Below are 18,781 nucleotides of genomic sequence, written 5' to 3'. Positions count from 1 at the left end.
ACTGTTGCATTGTTTATGCCTATTGCAAGTGTTTTGTCATCACTACCAGATGAATAAAGAACATCGTAATACAAAAGAATCACAGGTATGCAGGTATTCACCACATTTCATGGGGATTAATAATGCCTCCTCAAATGTTAAGACTTAAAGTATTACTGCAAGTTTTAGGGCATACTTGAACATTAACAGTTAAGGTACATTATTCCAACTTTGTTCTCAAAAAGATGAATTCAGTCCTTATTTCATCTCTTTCTCCACTGTTCTTGAGTTATTGAGAACTTTTGCCAAGATGAGTATTTTTCTGAAGTACTAATATGGTCACTTTTCTCATGACTGGGTAGTATGTTTTCAGGTTTGGGTTTAATAAAATTGGCTTCCTTGGCCTACAGAAATTTATATCTTGTGTTATCAATTATACCTCTTCAAATATTTTAAAATAGAACAAAATCTCCTTTCTCATCTGTTTTAATGAGAGAAGGAAGTACAATATAATGGAGAATTAGACCCTGTGGTTTTCCTTTACCTCATGAAAAGTGAGAAATCCCTGCAGAAATTATTTTTATAGATGATAAGCAGTGGATATTGACCTATTCTGAAAGGTAGCAAAGCATATTCAGCTAAAAAGAATGCTACTTTGAAGTGGATCCTAAACAGCAAGTGACAGTAGCAAATACCAACTTCTTATTAAAACTTGCATACTTTTAAATCACTGCCAGGAAGAGAATAAATGAAGTTGGTCAAAAACCAAAAACCAAAAAAATTATCATAAATCTCAAAGAACTCAGCAGTTAGATGTCTTGGCTGAGAAACTTGTGCTGAATTTTTAAAACTGTGTAAGAGTCTGTTTTACCATTTACATTAAAAGTTTCCACAGTAAAAAAAAAAGATTTTACTTGAAAATAGTCTTCAGATTTTTACAGAAAGTTAATAAAATAATTGAATTAGAATAGCTTTAAGACGTAATAGCAAGGTAATTGTGAGATGATGTTGGTTCCTACTGAGTGCTGACCATAAAAGCACTTCTGTGAGTCCTACACAATTTCTCCTTAGTTCCTCAAAAAAGACCTGAGTGTTGTGGGAAGTGGTAGCCTTCAAAAATCTGAGCAGGAGGGTCACGGTAAAGAAGGTCAGGTTCCAAAAGAATTCAGTTTTGTGTCCACAGGACAGCAAGCTGAGTCTGACATGTTGGTTTGCAAGTGTTGAACTGCAATTCAGCATGGTCGTTCTTTGAACACATTGACAGTATACAAAGAGTGTTTCCTTGTATGGAAACTCTATGACAACTTATTCATGTAACGTAGCCTGGGTACAAAACAATATGTTTGTGTTGTGTTTTTGCTGTACTTTGCCTGTTAGACAATCCGTAGACAAGTTTGATGTCTTCATATCCTAGCTAATACCGTCCCTTGCCCTCATTGCCTATTTTGGAGTTCTCAGAGGAGGAAGAGGCAGCTCAGATGTTTCTGCTTACAAAGTCTAGACATAGCTATTCCTTATGGAGCATACTTATACTGCTTGTATTAATTGCATTAGATTTAATAGACATTTTACATGATATTTCTATTTTGGTTGAAGCATTACCTCTGTGTAATCTTATTATGAGTCTATGAAATTAGAATTTCTCTCCTGAAGGAGTTAAATTTATTACATTTCCTGTGTGTCAGATAATGGGGGATTCTTCCTCAGGACAGCTGATTTACTTTAGTTTTTTTTATGCAGGTGAATAAACAATAAATGGAATCTCATCATTTCACTTATCCATTAGAATGTAGTCAGTGCATTCCCACTATTACTAGAGATCCTTTTACCTTCCTATCTTTTTTGTTTGCTTTGTTTTCTGTTCTTCTTCTGGTGCCTACTTGGTAGTGACACATCATGAAATAGTAACAGAAATGAAATTGAATGAGAACTGAACAAAAAGGAATCTAAACTGAATACACAGTATCAGTATCGCTACATCAAACTTGTGGTGATTCACCTTAAGTCTTATTCCTCACACTTGATAGGGATTTACACACCCATAAGTCTTTCTATTACTGTAATTTGTTTAAAAAAATATTTTGATATCTCACAAAGTATTTTGCAATACACCCACCAAAGGTCCAGAATTAGTGATAGATAAATTTACAGTATATTTACAATCAAATAAATTAATCTTCAGTAGGAAGAAAAAAGGGGGAACGATGTGAGTTGTTCTTTAAAAAAGAATGACATTGTAGTAACATAATGCACCCCACCTTTAAAAAGAAATGTCTTATTTCACTGTGGAGTGAAAACAGGAGTAAATTTTTCAATAGATCCATTAAAAAAAGTATGTCAAACTACCCATCTTAGAATTTAATTCTTTTAAAATGGACTCATTATATGCAAGAAAAGAGTTTCCCAAAGGAATTCAAATAAACTTTTTAGAATCAAAACATTTTCCCCCCAAATTATTTCCCACCACAAGCTGCTTTTGTATTGAAAATCCTTTTGCTCCTACTCAAATAAAATCTAGGCTGTGTTTAAGTTTCCGAACTTAAGATATCTTTGAGAGGTTTTAATATCATTTATTAAAGTTTCTATAGCAATACTTAGCAATCTTGCATTTTTAGGAACAAAAAAATGAATTCAGTAATTCATAACAAAGAATTCAATTTTTAATATGTTAAGCATGATCAATTACATTTTCCAAAACATGAAGTGGTAGCTGGGATTTTTTATTTCCAGCAGGTCAGTTGCTAAAGCAGGGCAAGTGAGATTAATGAAACATCCTTTGGTAAAGAAGCTGGGTGTCATGGCTGCAATTGTTTTCTTCCATTTTATTAAAGGTTTGTGGCTACAGAGAATTGTTTGTTTGAGCTCACATAAGTACTGGTCTCCAGAAGAGACATTCATATTCTACTGGCTTTTTTTGCTGCAGTTACATATCTCTCTTCTGATTTAGCAGAGCTCTGGAGAAAAAACCCTTTCACCTTTGAGATGACTGCTTTCAGGCCATAGTCTGGTTTGTATTTGCAGCTCTGTCAGCATGATGTACAATCCAGGCAAAAGGGAGAAGACTGACTATAAAGGCATTCTGTAAAAATTCTGAAAGTATATTCAATTTGCAAAACCATTCTTAATCTGAGTATGATGTTTCTATACTGCTTTATTATTTGTATATATTCATTAAATGGTTGTGCAAACTCACTTGAATATATGAATACTTTACATATTGTGGAACATTTATTAATTTGTTTTGCTCCAATATAAGTTTTGTGCTAAGAAATCCACCAAAAGCACTGTGCACTTCTGCTTCTTTATTATCACTACCTCTGATTTCTACTTGAATGCCATGACTGGGCTTACTTCCTGTTTTTATTTTGGAAGTAAATTGATATCACTAGCTTTTTTTTCCTCTTACTATCATTTTGTCCTACTAAGAAAAAAAAATCTGGAATAGAAACTTCAGATACTTTAGAATTTGTTTTCCATTCCTTCTTCTTTAGTTCTGCCAGTGTCCAATAATGGAAAACAAATCTCATCCTTCCTTACTTACCCTTTGCTGAAACCATTTCTGCATTTTCCTTATGTTATAACACACTAACTGAGAGGTGGTCTGTTTGGGGCCAACTAAAGGACAAGGGTCTAAGGATAGGCCTGTAACAGTTGCTACCCTCTAAGGATAGCAACTGTTCCTCGTCACCCTTCAAGCATGTGAGACAGAACTCATCATTTGTCTTCAGTACTACATCAACTATAACCATAAGAACAAGAATTGTATTCTAGGTGTTAATTTCTCTGTTGCATTGTTCTCCTCCATGAGAATTTTTTTTTTCTTTCCTTTAGATATTTAGATAAGTTCTGCTGTAATGCAGTCCTAATGAAATAAACATTTTTTCCCTGGGAAAAATTTGGCCAAAAGCCTGATTTCTAAATTTAAAATCTGCCCCTTGAAGCATTTTTTCACTGACCCTGTTAGAAAGCATATTTTTAATGTCAAACACAAGGAGTACAGTTAGAAAACAAAATTAGTGCATTAGGGTGAAGTGCATACATAAGAAAGAATTCAACATTTTCTTTTCATTTCTACTTTTTTATATTTCCAAGTTCATCCACGTAAATGTTAAAGCTCTGAACTTTTGTAGAATGGTTGAGCTGTGCTAAAATGTACAATAGAAATTTGATTAATCATAAATTGATTATCCTTGCCAAATACCATTTATTTCACTAGAAAGAAGGTGGTGAATATTTACACCGTTTTTAAATCACTTTTTCCATCTCATCAAATGAATTGTATATCTACTGAAGCAATGAGGAGAAGAACATATAAGACAGCTAAAATCTTCTTCACCTTTTATGTCATATTTGTCCCAATCCTTCATATTCATATTGTTGTACAGGCTTTGTTATGGTGAGACATATATTTCATTAACACTTTACTAATACTTCAGATAACATTATTTTATTAAAAACTGAGAAGTAGAACACTGCATAAGTTACCCCTTTAAAATTCTTCTGATGTTGACTTTTGATATATATTTTTTCTTTTCTTTTTTATTTTCAACTTTTCCTTTTTTTTTTTTTCCTCCTTTTTAAAGGATTATTGTAGTAACATTTGTTTTTTCACAGTATTCCTGAGGCAAATATGATGCTGCCTATGGGTTTATTTTAAGGCTATGTTACAACAGACAATTTGAGTCTTTCTGGATGTCATTTTCCCATAGTAACCTCTGAATATACATCTGTAAAATAAATTTTTATGTAGTTCCCAAAGACAAGTTCCCAAGCTTAGTTTTCCTTATCTAAATAAGATTTATGGATTTCTCCTATGTAACAACAGGTCCCATCCTCTGAAAGAGGAAAATGAAAGGGAAGTGCAAAGTTATTTTAAAAGTGAAATTCCATTAACTTCTTCATTAAGTGAAATATCTATATAAAGTGCCCTGTATAATTCACTAAATAAGTTCTACTGAATTTAAAGTACTTTTCTGGTTTTTTTTAAGACATGGCAGGGAAAAGTATGCCATTTGAGCATTACAAAAAAAATGTTATTTGAAAGCTATTATTTTTCCTTTGCTTTTCCTGATTCCTTCAGTTTATGGAAGCTTGAGCTAATGGCATTGGGAAAATTATCAGTTTTCTAGTACATAAATCCTCTGCCAGCTTTAGAAATCTATGAAAACTCCTTTGATGGAATCCCTAAAGATTCTAAAATGTAGAATGCTAAAGGATGAGAAAAAGACCAACCTCAGTGAAAGAAGAGTATTTTGAGTATTACGATATTTTCCTTTTTTTTTTCCACAGGCATGCCTGTTGCCATGGAGAAAAGGGAGTGAACAGTAACAAAAAAAAATGAGGGCTTTTGAATTTAAAGAATGAGTACACTTGATATCAAGGAGCCAAATCTCTTTGGGTTGCAGAAGGCAGAGAGCTGTGGCTAATGAATTGAAACACTAAGAATATATCCAGAATCCTTCCACAGCAAAAGCAAATTCACTCAGCACTTTAAAAATGTATTTTATTAAAGACTTTTGTAAATGTTTTCATTTAAGAATCGTGCTATCTTTTTTCTCTCGGATACGTCACAGACTTCTATGAATAGCAGATTTTGAGCTAAAGAGCTCTAATTTTACCAGCATTTGGCAATCAGAACTTAGTTGATTGCTTACCACACTAATGCATTTTTAGGAAAACAAGGTCAGGGATTCCATATCACTCCCAGATTACACTTCAGTGTAAATGAATTAATGAAACAACTGCTGCTTTTAAAAATAAGAACTGTAACATTTGACTACTTCTTTCGATAGTATCTCAACATCTGCAGCTGGGCCCTTTTGCCTTCTATTTAAAAGAAAAATCAAACTTTAATGAATTACTTAGCTGTAATGCAGATTTGTAAACAGAAATTAAGAGCTCCAAAGCTGCTGGCACATAGGTGGCTCCATAACAGAAACTTGTGCTAAGGCTGATATCTGATTACAGGGCAGGAAGGTATGTTTTGGAAAAGAGTGTAGAAAATACTCCAAGGTTTATAGCTTTGGGCTCTGAATGTAGTTACATTGAAATACACTTCAAATCATAAAAATTAGATCTTATTTTAACATTACAAAGCTCTGAGCAGCTGTGAACAACCATCAATCTATTTTATTTGTTTTTCTTTGTATTTCAGGAAACCCTCAGCTTCCAAGTAAGGATTTGTTAATAACTGAAAGAAACTTATCTGTGTTTCAGGATACAGTTCTAAACAAATTCAATAATATGAGATATCAAAAACAGCAAACAAAAAGGGCTTATTTTTAAAAGAATGTGCATTATTCACCTCTAGCAGTGAAATGTTGGAAGTCAGAACATTTATATTTCAGTATCCTCCATAGGCTATAAATCTTTGTTCACATATTTTTGTTCTCATGTATTTTCCTTTTTTATCCTCATGCAGTGGACAGTTTTAGAGGTGGAAGGTTAAAAAAAAATAGTCCCTCTAAAAAGCCTCCAAACTTGTCTTTAAAAGTAGCTGTTTTCTCTAAGGTAAGATAACAAGATCAATTACAGTGATTTGTTTTGACATGGAGCATTAGTTGAGATTTCCAAATGAGTTTAAAAGACTTAGGAGCTCATTTCTTTTGAAATTCCTTTGTCAGATCTAGATTTTTATCAGTTGTTTCCCCTTTCACACTTGAACCAATAATTTTTTTTTTCTTAGTTTTGTAAATTTTGGCCTCAAAGCAACAATTATGATCATCTAGTCTGACTTCCTGCATAATATGAGCCATAAAATTCCATTCACTAATTTCACATCTCTCTGTATTATTTTGATGACCATTTAAAACTGCATATGCTACAGGTAGACTTAACAGCCTTATCAGATGTCCTCACACCTCACACACACTAAACCCAATGTGACAGATATCTATATAAGCACCAATTACTGAATGTATGTAGACTGGATCCATCATGCTGTATGTAAGTTGCTTGTTAACTTGAATTTGTTGATCTTTTAGTTGCTCTCTTTCTTATTCATGGTGTTAGTGTTGCCATAAAGAGGTGTTATCTTGTGCTGATGCTATTTACAGTCTAGTATGAGATCTGAAGATGGCATTTTCTGCAAGTAATGGACCTCATTTTTTCAGGCTAGGAAAACAGAAATCTCTCTTTTTTTTCCTTTTCTTTCTTTCTTACTTTTTTTTTTTTTTCTCTCCTACTGAATAACATAGAATAATATAAAAATAGCTATGAGCTATCTGGTCACTGCTTAACAATGAAATTCTCTAAGTGTCTGCATATGATATCCATTGTTCTCCAGAGTTAAGTAACTGCTACTTTATATAAACTTTTATAAATCTTGAAAAAACATACAAAACTCTGTAGAATACATAAGAAATAAAAATCAGAATCAGAATAACAAAGCTATAACAACTGTGGAAATCTGCTGTAAAACCATGATTAGAATCATGCTAGAAAAAAGGAAAGCTTGACAGCCTGGACAGTGGAGCAAGGTTAGAGTCATATGACAGGTAGAACAAGGAGGGAATGGATTACTGAGAGAGTAGCAGTTAATGGACACAGTAGGTAAAAACCATGTTTCTGGTTGGAAATAATAGTATCTCAAGCACATAGTTTTTAAAAAATAAAGTATGAAGAAGCCTTTGAAATACAATTTAGTGAGTGTTATGCAAAATGAAATGAAAATTCCAGAATTATGAGCTTTTTTTACTTCTCTCTCTCTCTCTCTTTTTTTTTTCCTTTTTTTTTTCTTCTGGAGAAAAAAGCAAGAAACTCTGTAAAGTCACTGAAGACTCTTGTTTTGTCTTTGATATTTTATATAAAACATCTCCAATTGGTAGGTAGAAAATACTAGAGGACCTTTCTCCCTGCTCTCCTTTCCTGATAACAAGGAAGGGAAAACATTTTACTTTTTGAAGAGTCTTTCTCCTTTGGGTTACATCTGCAGACAATAAGCTCTCTCAGCTAAAAAAAACCCTGCAACCAAAGTGTACTTGGTGTGTTGACAGTTGTCCTGACAGTACTTATGGATCTGTATTGTACTGCATCTTTCCAATTGAGGAATTATTTTGTAACAAAGTAAGTCTTAGCAATTTGTATTCTTAGTTTATTTTTCTCTTTTGCTTGTGCCAACCATTGTACTAAACTGTGATAAATGTGTCTGTTTTAGGAAAACAGTTTGTTTTTCACTGAATGGAAATGTGACATTCACAGAAATCAGGGATTAAATCAACAGGAAGCCAAGTGGCTTGAGAAAGAACAAGAGTAAAACTTTTGTAGCACAGCTGTGTTATACTATTTGAGGAAATAATACATTTATATTAAGAAAGGCAGGTGCATAAAATGAAGTCCTAGTGATTATCTTCAGGTGGTCAGCAAAAGGCTTAAAAGCATCACCTAAGCAGGCTGATAGCGTGCTGAAAGTTTGCTAAAGAAAGTTTCTTAAGAACACTGAAAATAATATTGTTCATATAAAGAGGTTATTCTTACAGGAATTACAGGACAGCCAGTGAAAGGTAAGTACGTTCACACAGCTGGAGAGGAAGTATGTCTTTACCCTCTGGCATCCTTCTGGCCTCTTCCTCATCCTTCTGCCCCATCAGATTTTTTCCAGAGATAGCCTTTGCCCTGCTGTCTACAGGGGACTTAGACGGGTACCATGAATCTGGAGGAATATGAACATGGGGAGGTTGTGAATGGAAAGAAGAGAGAATTATTACCAATCTTTTACTTTCTTATTGGTAGACCTTGGACTACTGTAAAGCTCATCCAAGCTAACCTGAGTGGTTATGTGAGATCTGTAACTAGGCAATTTATGGATCTTGGGAACTTTGAAGAAGAGATTCAACTTTTGGATAGACAGGGCTATCTGATTAAAGGCTTTTAACATCTATAAGGATCAGTGATGTGGATCCCCATAGTGCAGACTATAGAATTCTAGTGTGATTTCTACTTTTGATGTCTGGTTACCAATAGGTGATTTTTTCTTGCAACTTTTCTGGGGCTTTTATTTATTTTTAGATTATTATTCTTAATATCAGTTAAACTTGTTATATTACCAATGCCGGGAAGCAGTATATGCATGAACATCCATCCTGTCATTAAAAAATATATTCATTATTTGATAGTTAGCTATATCGAAAAAGAATTTTTTCCCTGTGCTGATGGTAGTGTGGATCAGTTATCAAAGAAAAAATGTGCTAGGCAATAGCAGTGAGGATCCCCAAACTAGGAACTGTTCCGAAGGGATTTGCTGAAGTTCTGTTATTTGACTCATTTAAAACATGGTGAACATTGGCTCCCAACCATCCTAGAGGGAAAGCGATCTTCATATAAAAAGGACTTTTATTGTTCGATCTTCCAATACCGTAATAAAGGACAAAGACAACTGAAGTTAATGACAGTATATAGTCCTTAAATGCTTTTGTCTCTTTAGAGAACTTAAAAGGTAATGTATAGAAAATATTTTTACTTTCAACAGTGATTATAGACATTTTTATGTCCCAAATGCCTCTGATTTATTCTTTAATTAAAAATATTGCTTTAAAATGATGTGAGTAAAAAATTATTTTTAATCTAGCAGTTATATTGTCAGACGGTTATTTAGAGAAGTCGTCTGTAAAATTCCATGCCTTAGGTAAAGGGCAACTCAGTTTGATTGTCAATTACTTATTCAGTAAAACAAAATTTAAAAAAGATGAATTAGAACTTCTGAAAGATTTTTTTTTCATTTTGTTATTGCAAAGTCCTTTGTCAGGGGGAAGGGTTTGACAGCTTTCTGTTTAATCTTATCTATTACGATGTTTGTCTTTTTTAGCAGTAATTCTTTTAGTCTTTTGAAATTAAAGGGAGAGATTCTTATGTTCACAACAACAATTGGGCATTTTGCTTTGTATTGGAAGGTGTATAGATAGAATATTCTGGTTCTAATACCTTTATCTTGGGACAAGACTATCAAAACATGATCTTTGTTTGAAAGAAAGGGGAAACTAAAATACCATTTCATCTGTCTATTTCTATAAGTAATTCTTGAGAGACTTTATTGTTTGAAAAGACTCAATGTTTGGATGTTTTTAAGTTTTGATAAAATGCATAATTATGATAAATGGCAGCTGATACAGAACAGTGTAGTTCACGCAGAATGTTTCTGATGTGATACCTTCTTGATGCTGGTGGTCCCAAAACTACTCTCATTACAACTTTAGTTCTAGAACTAGTCCTAGATGATAGTAACAAAACAATGTTGGCTGTTAAATCCAACAGTTAACATAAAGTGCTTGAAATATTGAAGTCATTCTATATCCTATGCAACAAATATCTTCCACTGCAGTTTCTTTTCCTCTATTCTTTACAAATAATGTTAAATGTAGACACTTTTAATAGACACTTTAATAGTGGAAAATGCTTGGGCTTGCTGTAGCATGCTATTGTTTTGTTCCAGAGTATCCCAAATTACTTTCTGATTCAATACATAGTTTCTTTTCCTCCCATTTTCCAGGGATCCTGACAATATTATAATGCATTAAAAACACCTTTCAATATTAGCACAGTGCCATTATTCTGGGAAACATGTATTTATTCGAATATTTGTATTTTCTTTCTTCATGTTAGGTACAGTAATGTGTAAAGCACCCAGACCTACTACAGTAGGATATATCTACTATTTGCAGTTATCTAATTTTCTTTTAGAGTGCACTTGATACATATGCATTTGAAGGAAAGAAAATATACATTAGTAAAATGCTGTGTTCATGATCTTATTCAGTTATCAGTGATTCAGGAGATACTTGTGATGCTGTAGGTCACACAGAAAGGTAAAAAAAGGTGACCATATATAGCAATTGAAGGAAAAATAAACTATAGTATTTTGTTAAAATCTTTATTGCATTAAAATGCTGATTTATTTAGGCAATAAATAATCTGTACTAATGATTCTCTCTTTTTTTTTTTTTTTTTTATGGAAGAAGTCTATTTGTAAAAGTCTACCTCAAAATTTGTGAACTTTATTCTGTGTGACAATGGTGATACTTGCAAGCATAGAATGAAAATAGAACATAAACACACTTTTTATTAAGAGTAACACATTTTTTTGTTGGCCAAGCCAGAAAGTCAATTTAGTCTGTCACAATGGCCAAATAGATATTATCCCTGTTTATTATATAATAGCTGTATAAAGAGCTATAACTTAGTATTGGTGGTAATCCTACCCCTAATTTCCAAACATTCGTCACCACTTAATTGTAAGTTTTCTAAAGTTTGGTTCTACCTTGCTGTGCAGGTTTGGGCTGGAATAGAATAAATTTTCTTCATAGTAGCTAGTATGGGGCTATGTTTTGGATTTGTCCTGGAAACAGTATTGATAATAGAGGGATTTAGTTATTGATGAGCAGTGCTTACACAGAGTCAAGGCATTTTCTGCTTCTCATTCCATCCCATCAGTGAGTAGGCTGGAGACGCACAAGAAGCTGGGAGGAGACACAGCTGGGACAGCTGACCCCAACTGACCAAAGGGATATTCCATACCATATGATGTCATGCTCAGCATATAAACCTGGAGGAAGAAGAAGGAATAGGGGGACATTCAGAGTGATGGTGTTTGTGTTCCCAAGTAAGCGTTATGTGTGATGGAGCCCTGCTTTCCTGGAGTTGGCTGAACACCTGCCTGCCGATGGGAAGTAGTGAATGAATTCTTTGTTTTGCTTTGCTTGTGCATGCAGCTTTTGCTTTACCTATTAAACTGTCTTTATGTCAACCCACAAGTTTTCTCATTTTTATCCTTCTGATTCTGTCCCCCACCTGACCAGGGCGGGCGTGAGTGAGTAGCTGTGTGGTGCTTAGTTGCCAGCTGGAGTTAAACCATGACACTTGTCCCCATACCCATAGATTTTAGAAAAGTTTGAGCCAAGGTCCAGATGCAAGCTTTGAAACATATCACCCAAAATCAATATATACACTGTTGTTGATGAATTCTGAAGAAGCAATATGCCTATTGTTTCATTACTGATCTAAGAGGAGCAATTTTCCCCATGGGATGAGGGATGTCCTTGAAGACCACCCCCATATCTTTAGGATGTGAACCAGGTTTCTAATCTGGTTTTCTACCTCTACCAAGTTTGTACTTGAGTTCTATTAGTTAACATGTTATGTGACAGTGGACACTGTGCAGTAAAGAAACAAATCAACTAACCAAACACTGTAATACAGTCTATGTCATCAGTTCAGTGGGTCAAAACCTGGGAGGAACATCTATGGACTGAGGACTACAGGTACCAACATGCTGTTTCCAGCAATGCTCTGCTTCTCTTCAAATTCTCCTACTATACCAGAGATTATGTAGTCAGTTGAAATGTCTTTCAGTTACTGCAGATAAGGATAAAGAGTAGTTTACCTTACCACCCTAGACATGACAAAACTGAGCTGTTGCAACCATGTTGATATTCAGAAAAGGTGAGATAATCGTGTTAGCCAGAGGTAGAAAGCACTGATGACTTCTCTCTGAAGGTCTGTGGTCAGAGATATAGTGTTCACTCTCAATTATATTAATTGAACACTTGAAAAAAGATAGATAACCTGAGCACAAATTGAGCAATGCATGATAAGCAGCCTTCATTGTTTCTTTCTCCTGCTTTAACATGTTTGTACTGTTCAGTTTAACTGGCTGTGCTCTGTAATCAATGGTCTCTTCATTTAAATAAGCATATGATCTGAGGAACATTTGTTTGAAATTATTAGACAGCTATGAAGAGCTCTGAGTCATTGGCTACTCTTGATGCAGCACATGAGAACTCAAAATATTGCCAATGTTTGCTCACAATATTGAATAAATCCCAGTTAATCACTAGCTAATTAACTAAGTGACAGCCCTACCAAGTTAAGACCATTATTACATAATTTATTACATAACTAACAAACTGTCCTGATCTGAAATGGACCTTATAATAGCAGAGCGCTATTATTTTAGCAGTTTTTGTGGATGTCCTGGTTTTGGTGGGGATAGTTAATTTTCTTCCTAATAGCAGGCATACTGCTGCGTTTTGGATTTAGGATGAAAAGAATGTTGAAAACACACTGATGGCTTAGTTGTTGCTAAGTACTGCTTATGCTAGTCAAGGACTTTTCAGCTTCCCATGCTCTGCCAGGGGCACAAGAAACTGGGAGGGGGCACAGCCAGAAGAGTTGATCCAAACTGACCAAAGGGCTCTTCCATACCATATGACATCATGCTCAGTATAGAAACTGGAGGGGGTTGGCCAGGGAGCAGCAATCACTGCTCGGGAACTGTCTGGGTATCGGTGGGCAGGTGGTGAGCAATTGCATTGTGCATCACTTGCTTTGTATATTATTATTATTATCATTATTATATTGTTATTATTATCATTACTATTTTACATTATTTCAGTTTTTAAACTGTTCTTATCTCAGCCCAGGAGTGTTTCTCAGTCTTACTCCTCCGATTCTCTCCCCCATCCCATTGGGGCAGGGGGAGTGAGCAAGCAGCTGCGTGGTGCTTAGTTGCTGGCTGGGGTTAAAACACAACAGTGGAAAGTAGTGGTGGTAAAAATTAAACACAGAAATTTACAGTTCTTTTGTCAAGCTTCTTATCTCAATAATTTCCTGTAATGACACAGCATAGTGTGGCTGTCTCATCTTTCCAAATGAATATCTCACCATCTTTTACATACTGTGAGCTCTGCTAGGTAGGAAAGACTGGAAGATTCCTGAATTTTTTGTGTGAAAGCTATGTAATACTTCGATATTACACAAGTAACCCTTGTTTGGGCCCCCCTAGTCTGGTGGTGCTGACATACATAGCATCCTTGGTCTAACAGAAGTTTGCTTCTGATTTCCAGGTAGCATTCTTGAGCCATCTCATTCAGTAAAAACTCAAGCAAATAAAGCTCACAGTTTCATTAGGACTGTCTGTGTATTCATTGGGGGTATTTTAACAAGGATTTAGGTTTGATCAGGGAGACCTATATAAGGATATGTAGTAATGCATAAGCTAGAAGGGTTTGACAGTTTGCCAAGTTTCCCCATTCTTAAAGCATGGAGTACAACACATTTTTTATATAAAGTTTTAGTGGCATAATCTATAGCAGTGCAGTTAGCACAATCACATGTGGTAAATTTCAGTGCAAATTAGACTACGAGTTTTGGCCTGACTTTGACAAGTATACCGAATTTTAAAATGCCAAACCTTAAATGTCTCAGCACTATTAATGCTTTCCAGTGTGGTGGGTTGACCATGGTTGGCAGCTGAGCCCCCACCCAGCTGCTTAATCATTCCCCCTCAGCAGGATAGTGGAGAGAATTGGAAGAGCAAAAGCTGAAAACTTGGATCTAGACAAAGACAGTTTAATAAGTAAAATAAAGCTGCACACACAAGCAAAGCAAAACAAGGAATTTATTCACTACTTCCTGTCAGCAGGCAGTTGTATCCCTGTACCCACAGACTTTAGAAAAGTTTGAGCCAAGGTCCAGATGCAAGCTTTGAAACATATCAAAAAGCAATATGCACACTGTTGTTGATGAATTTCTGAAGAATTGATACATTCAGAGAAACAGGTCCTCAGCACATATACACCATATCCACAAATGTCTCTCCTTCCTCATCCTTTCCCTGAGGTTTTTTTTTCTGAGGATGATGTCATATGATATAGGATATCACTTTGGCCAGTTCACATCAGCTGTCCCAGCTGTGTCCCCTCCCAACTTCTTGTGTACCCCCAGCCTACTCATAGCAGGGCAGAGTGGGAAAAAGAGAAAACCTCGACACTGTGTAAGCACTGCTCAGCAGTAGCTGAAAGACTGGTGTCTTATCAACACAGTTTTAGTCACAAATCCAGAAAACAGCACCATATGGGCTGCTATGAAGAAAATTAACTCTATCCCAGCCAGACCCAGTACATCCAGTTCTTTGGGTTGGTTTCTTTGTGTGTGTTTGTTTGTTTAAAGCATTTTTCTAGTAAAAGCATACTCCAGAGAAGTAAACAGAAGGGGAACAGGGTGCACACAACACAGTACAATGAGCAGATTATTCAGAGACATACTTACGTATTAAGCTAGTTCATAGACTACTAGGTTATGCTCATAGCAAAGGGTCAAAGTTTGTGCAACGCAATGATAAGTAGCAATAGCAACTAGAAGGCAAGTGAGGAAACAAAGTTCAGCCAAAAGGGAAAAGCAGAAGTTCCTTAAATACACTTAGTGCAGAGTAGGTTAGTGTTTTAGTACATATCTGTCACTGTTGTCTGCTATATTCTGGTAAATACTGTAGTTTATATAATATGTATCTACAGATAATGAAATTCTAATTATCTATCGATGTATTCACTGAAATAAAAATTTACCATATGATTATTACTGTGCACTTCTAACGAGCATGACAGATACAGCATAAAAAAAAAAGAACAAACGTATTCTTATGTAAGAAAATAAATATGAGTCAGTGTCATGGTTGAGCCCCAGCCAGCACCTAAGCACCACACACCCGCTTGCTCACTCCCCCTGCCCTGATGGGATGGGGGAGAGAATTGGAGGAGTAAGAGTGAGAAACACTCCTGGGTTGAGATAAGAACAGTTTAATAATTGAAATAAAGTAAAATAGTAATGATAATACTAACAATATAATAATGATGATGATAATAATAATAATAATATACAAAGCAAATGATGCACAATGCAATTGCTCACCACCGGCCGACCGACACCCGAGTTCCCAAGCAGTGATCGCTCCCCCCTGGCCAACTCCCCCCAGCTTATATACTGAGCATGATGCCATATGGTATGGAATAACCCTTTGGTCAGTTTGGATCAACTCTTCTGGCTGTGCCCCCTCCCAGTTTCTTGTGCCCCTGGCAGAGCATGGGAAGCTGAAAAAGTCCTTGACTAGCATAAGCAGTACTCAGCAACAACTAAACCATCAGCGTGTTATCAACATTCTTCTCCTACTAAATCCAAAACACAGCACTATGCCTGCTGTTAGGAAGAAAATTAACTCTATCCCAGCCAAAACCAGCACAGTCAGGAAAACAAAATGAAATAAGCTTACCTTTTTTTAAAGTTTTTTTCTTAACAAGGAATTATGGCAGTAAAGGAAGACTAAAACTTCAAACTTTTTAAATATTGAAGCCCTTCTGAAAATTGTTAATGTTTTTTCCAAATATCCAGGAATATTGTATGTCCTTGGGGAAGGGAATTAATGGACATAAAAGTTTCTCTATCTTAATCTATATATTTGTAATATGTACATAGTTCTTGTCATTGCTTTGGGCCTTAATGAATATTAAACAGCAGTGAAATTACAATTTGCAGAACCAGCCTTCTGGGACTTTATTAAGTAGTCATGAATAAAGCCAGGGCCACCTTTCTTTGTCAGGAGCTCTAAGTTGCCTCTTTGACTGGTGATGTACTGCTATAGGTCATGTGCTACTGCAGCTGGGCACTGGCTCAGGGTCTGCCCCTCCAAAGTCAGTACCTTAAGTCAGTTCTAAAATGATCTGGATGAGGGGATTGAGTGCACCCTCAGTAAGTTTGCAGATGACACCAAACTGGGTGGGAGTGTCGATCTGCTGGAGGGTAGGATGGCCCTGCAGAGGGACCTGGACAGGCTGGATCGATGGGCCGAGGCCAACTGGATGAGATTCAGCAAGGCCAAGTGCCAGGTCCTGCACTTCAGGCACAACAACCCCATGCAGCGCTACAGGCTTGGGGAAGAGTGGCTGGAAAGCTGCCTGGCTGAAAAGGACCTGGGGGTGTTGGTTGACAGCCAGCCGAACATGAGCCAGCAGTGTGCCCAGGTGGCCAAGAAGGCCAACAGCATCCTGGCTTGTACCAGGAACAGTGTGGCCAGCAGGAGCAGGGAGGTGATTGTCCCCCTGTACTCGGTGCTCGTGAGGCTGCACCTGGAATACTGTGTCCAGTTTTGGGCTCCTCAGTACCAGAAGGACATTGAGGTGCTGGAGTGTGTCCAGAGAAGGGCAACGAGGCTGGTGAAGGGTCTGGAGCACAAGTCTGATGAGGAGCGGCTGAGGGAACTGGGATTGTTTAGCCTGGAGGAGAAGAGGCTGAGGGGAGCCCTTATCGCTCTCTGCAACTACCTGAAAGGAGGTGGTAGCGAGGTAGGTGTTGGTCTCTTCTCCCAAGTAGCTAGCAATAGGACGGGGGGAAATGAGCTCAGGCTGCATCGGGGGAGGTTTAGATTGGATATTAGGAAAAAATTCTTCACAGAAAGGGTAGTCAAGCATTGGAACAGGCTTCCCAGAGAGGTGGTGGAGTCCCCATCCCTGGAAGTGTTAAGAAAACGGGTAGACGTGGCACTTTGTGACATGGTTTAGTGGGCCTGGTGGTGTTGAGTTGATGGTTGGACTGATGATCTTAGAGGTCCTTTACAACCTTAATGATTCTATTCTAGTCTTACTTTCATAAAAAAATAATCCAGCCACCAAGCCAGGAAACATGAAATTGCTACTTTTCCCTTAATTGGTTTAGTGGTGGACTTGGTAGTGTTAGGTTAATGGTTGGACTGGATGATCTTAAAGGTCTTTTCTAACCTAAACGATTCTATGATTCTAAGATGAAGATTGCTTTAATGTATCAGATGCAGTCATCATGGAAGGGTACACAGACATAGTAAAGCTTAGTCTGTAGTAATACAGAACAGAAGCAGCAGTTGTTTTGTACCCACCGGAGTGAAACTGTCAGTGGTTCTCACCTATTGCTGTAATTTTCTCACTACTGCATAAGAGTGGTCACATCTGTGGGGTAACTGCTTTCTCAGGTCAGCTCCTTCCCAGTCACATAAAAACACATCTAATGTGAATTAAGCAGGCATGGCTGGGAGGGAGCACCTTTGCCTGTGTGGCCTACATCAGATCCCAGAAAAGTGGGAGCAGACACTTGTTTAGCTAGTTTTGAGGGTGGAAATCAGTCTGTGATGATGGTGGTACTTGGTGGAGAGAGGTGGCTCCTCTCCTGCATCACCTACCCTCAGTCCCTGATTCCCAGCCCCCTGACAGCAGCAGGACCAGCAACCTCAGCACTCTGGCCAGTCCCTCCATCCCACATCCCCACTTCATTTTCACTCTTCCTCAAAGTCTGTTAAGATTCAGGAGGAAAAATAAAACAAAATAAAGTAAAATAAAATAAAATAAAATAAAATAAAATAAAATAAGAAAATAAGAAAACCTATTTTAATAAGCTTTACATTTTGTTACTTTTCTGTCTCATTTGGATTCTCCTGTTTCCTTTACCCTACTACACAAAATATGAAAGCCTTCTGAGTACTAAAAATTGTGGCATCATCATAGAAAACAGACAGACTTTAGCAGGCTCTCTTCCCCCTGACTGCTGGAAATTGGAGTAAATTCAGTGCGTAAAAGGATACAGAAAATGTTGACCTCTGTGATATCACAGGGACATCACCAACCTTATGTGACCCTGACCACTTCTGGTAACTGAAACTAAGAAACGAGTTTGATCCCTCTCAGTCTTTCTTGTTGCTGGACACTTTTCTAATGTATAGGAATCATGCCTATGCTTTGTACAAACAATGTAATTTCTATTTGTTACACTTGCATTTTCTCTGCAGGCATTTTTAATTACATGCACTTCATTTCTTCCCTGCTGGTTATCACTTTCATTGCAGTTCACCAACACTGCAAATATATTCTTCCCTTTGCAATGCTCATTTTCTTATTAACACAGTTATCAGTTATAGCACACAAAACATTTGATCTTTAATTAGTCCACCTGTTAACTGCTCAAATTCATGACACTTAGTTTTACTATTAATAAGCTGATCTAGCCAGCCAGTCAG

Source organism: Pelecanus crispus, chromosome 2 (assembly GCF_030463565.1).
Source record: "Pelecanus crispus isolate bPelCri1 chromosome 2, bPelCri1.pri, whole genome shotgun sequence".
NCBI lineage: Eukaryota > Metazoa > Chordata > Aves > Pelecaniformes > Pelecanidae > Pelecanus > Pelecanus crispus.
The sequence above is the reverse complement of the archived record's forward strand: the minus strand, read 5'-3'. Positions refer to the sequence as shown.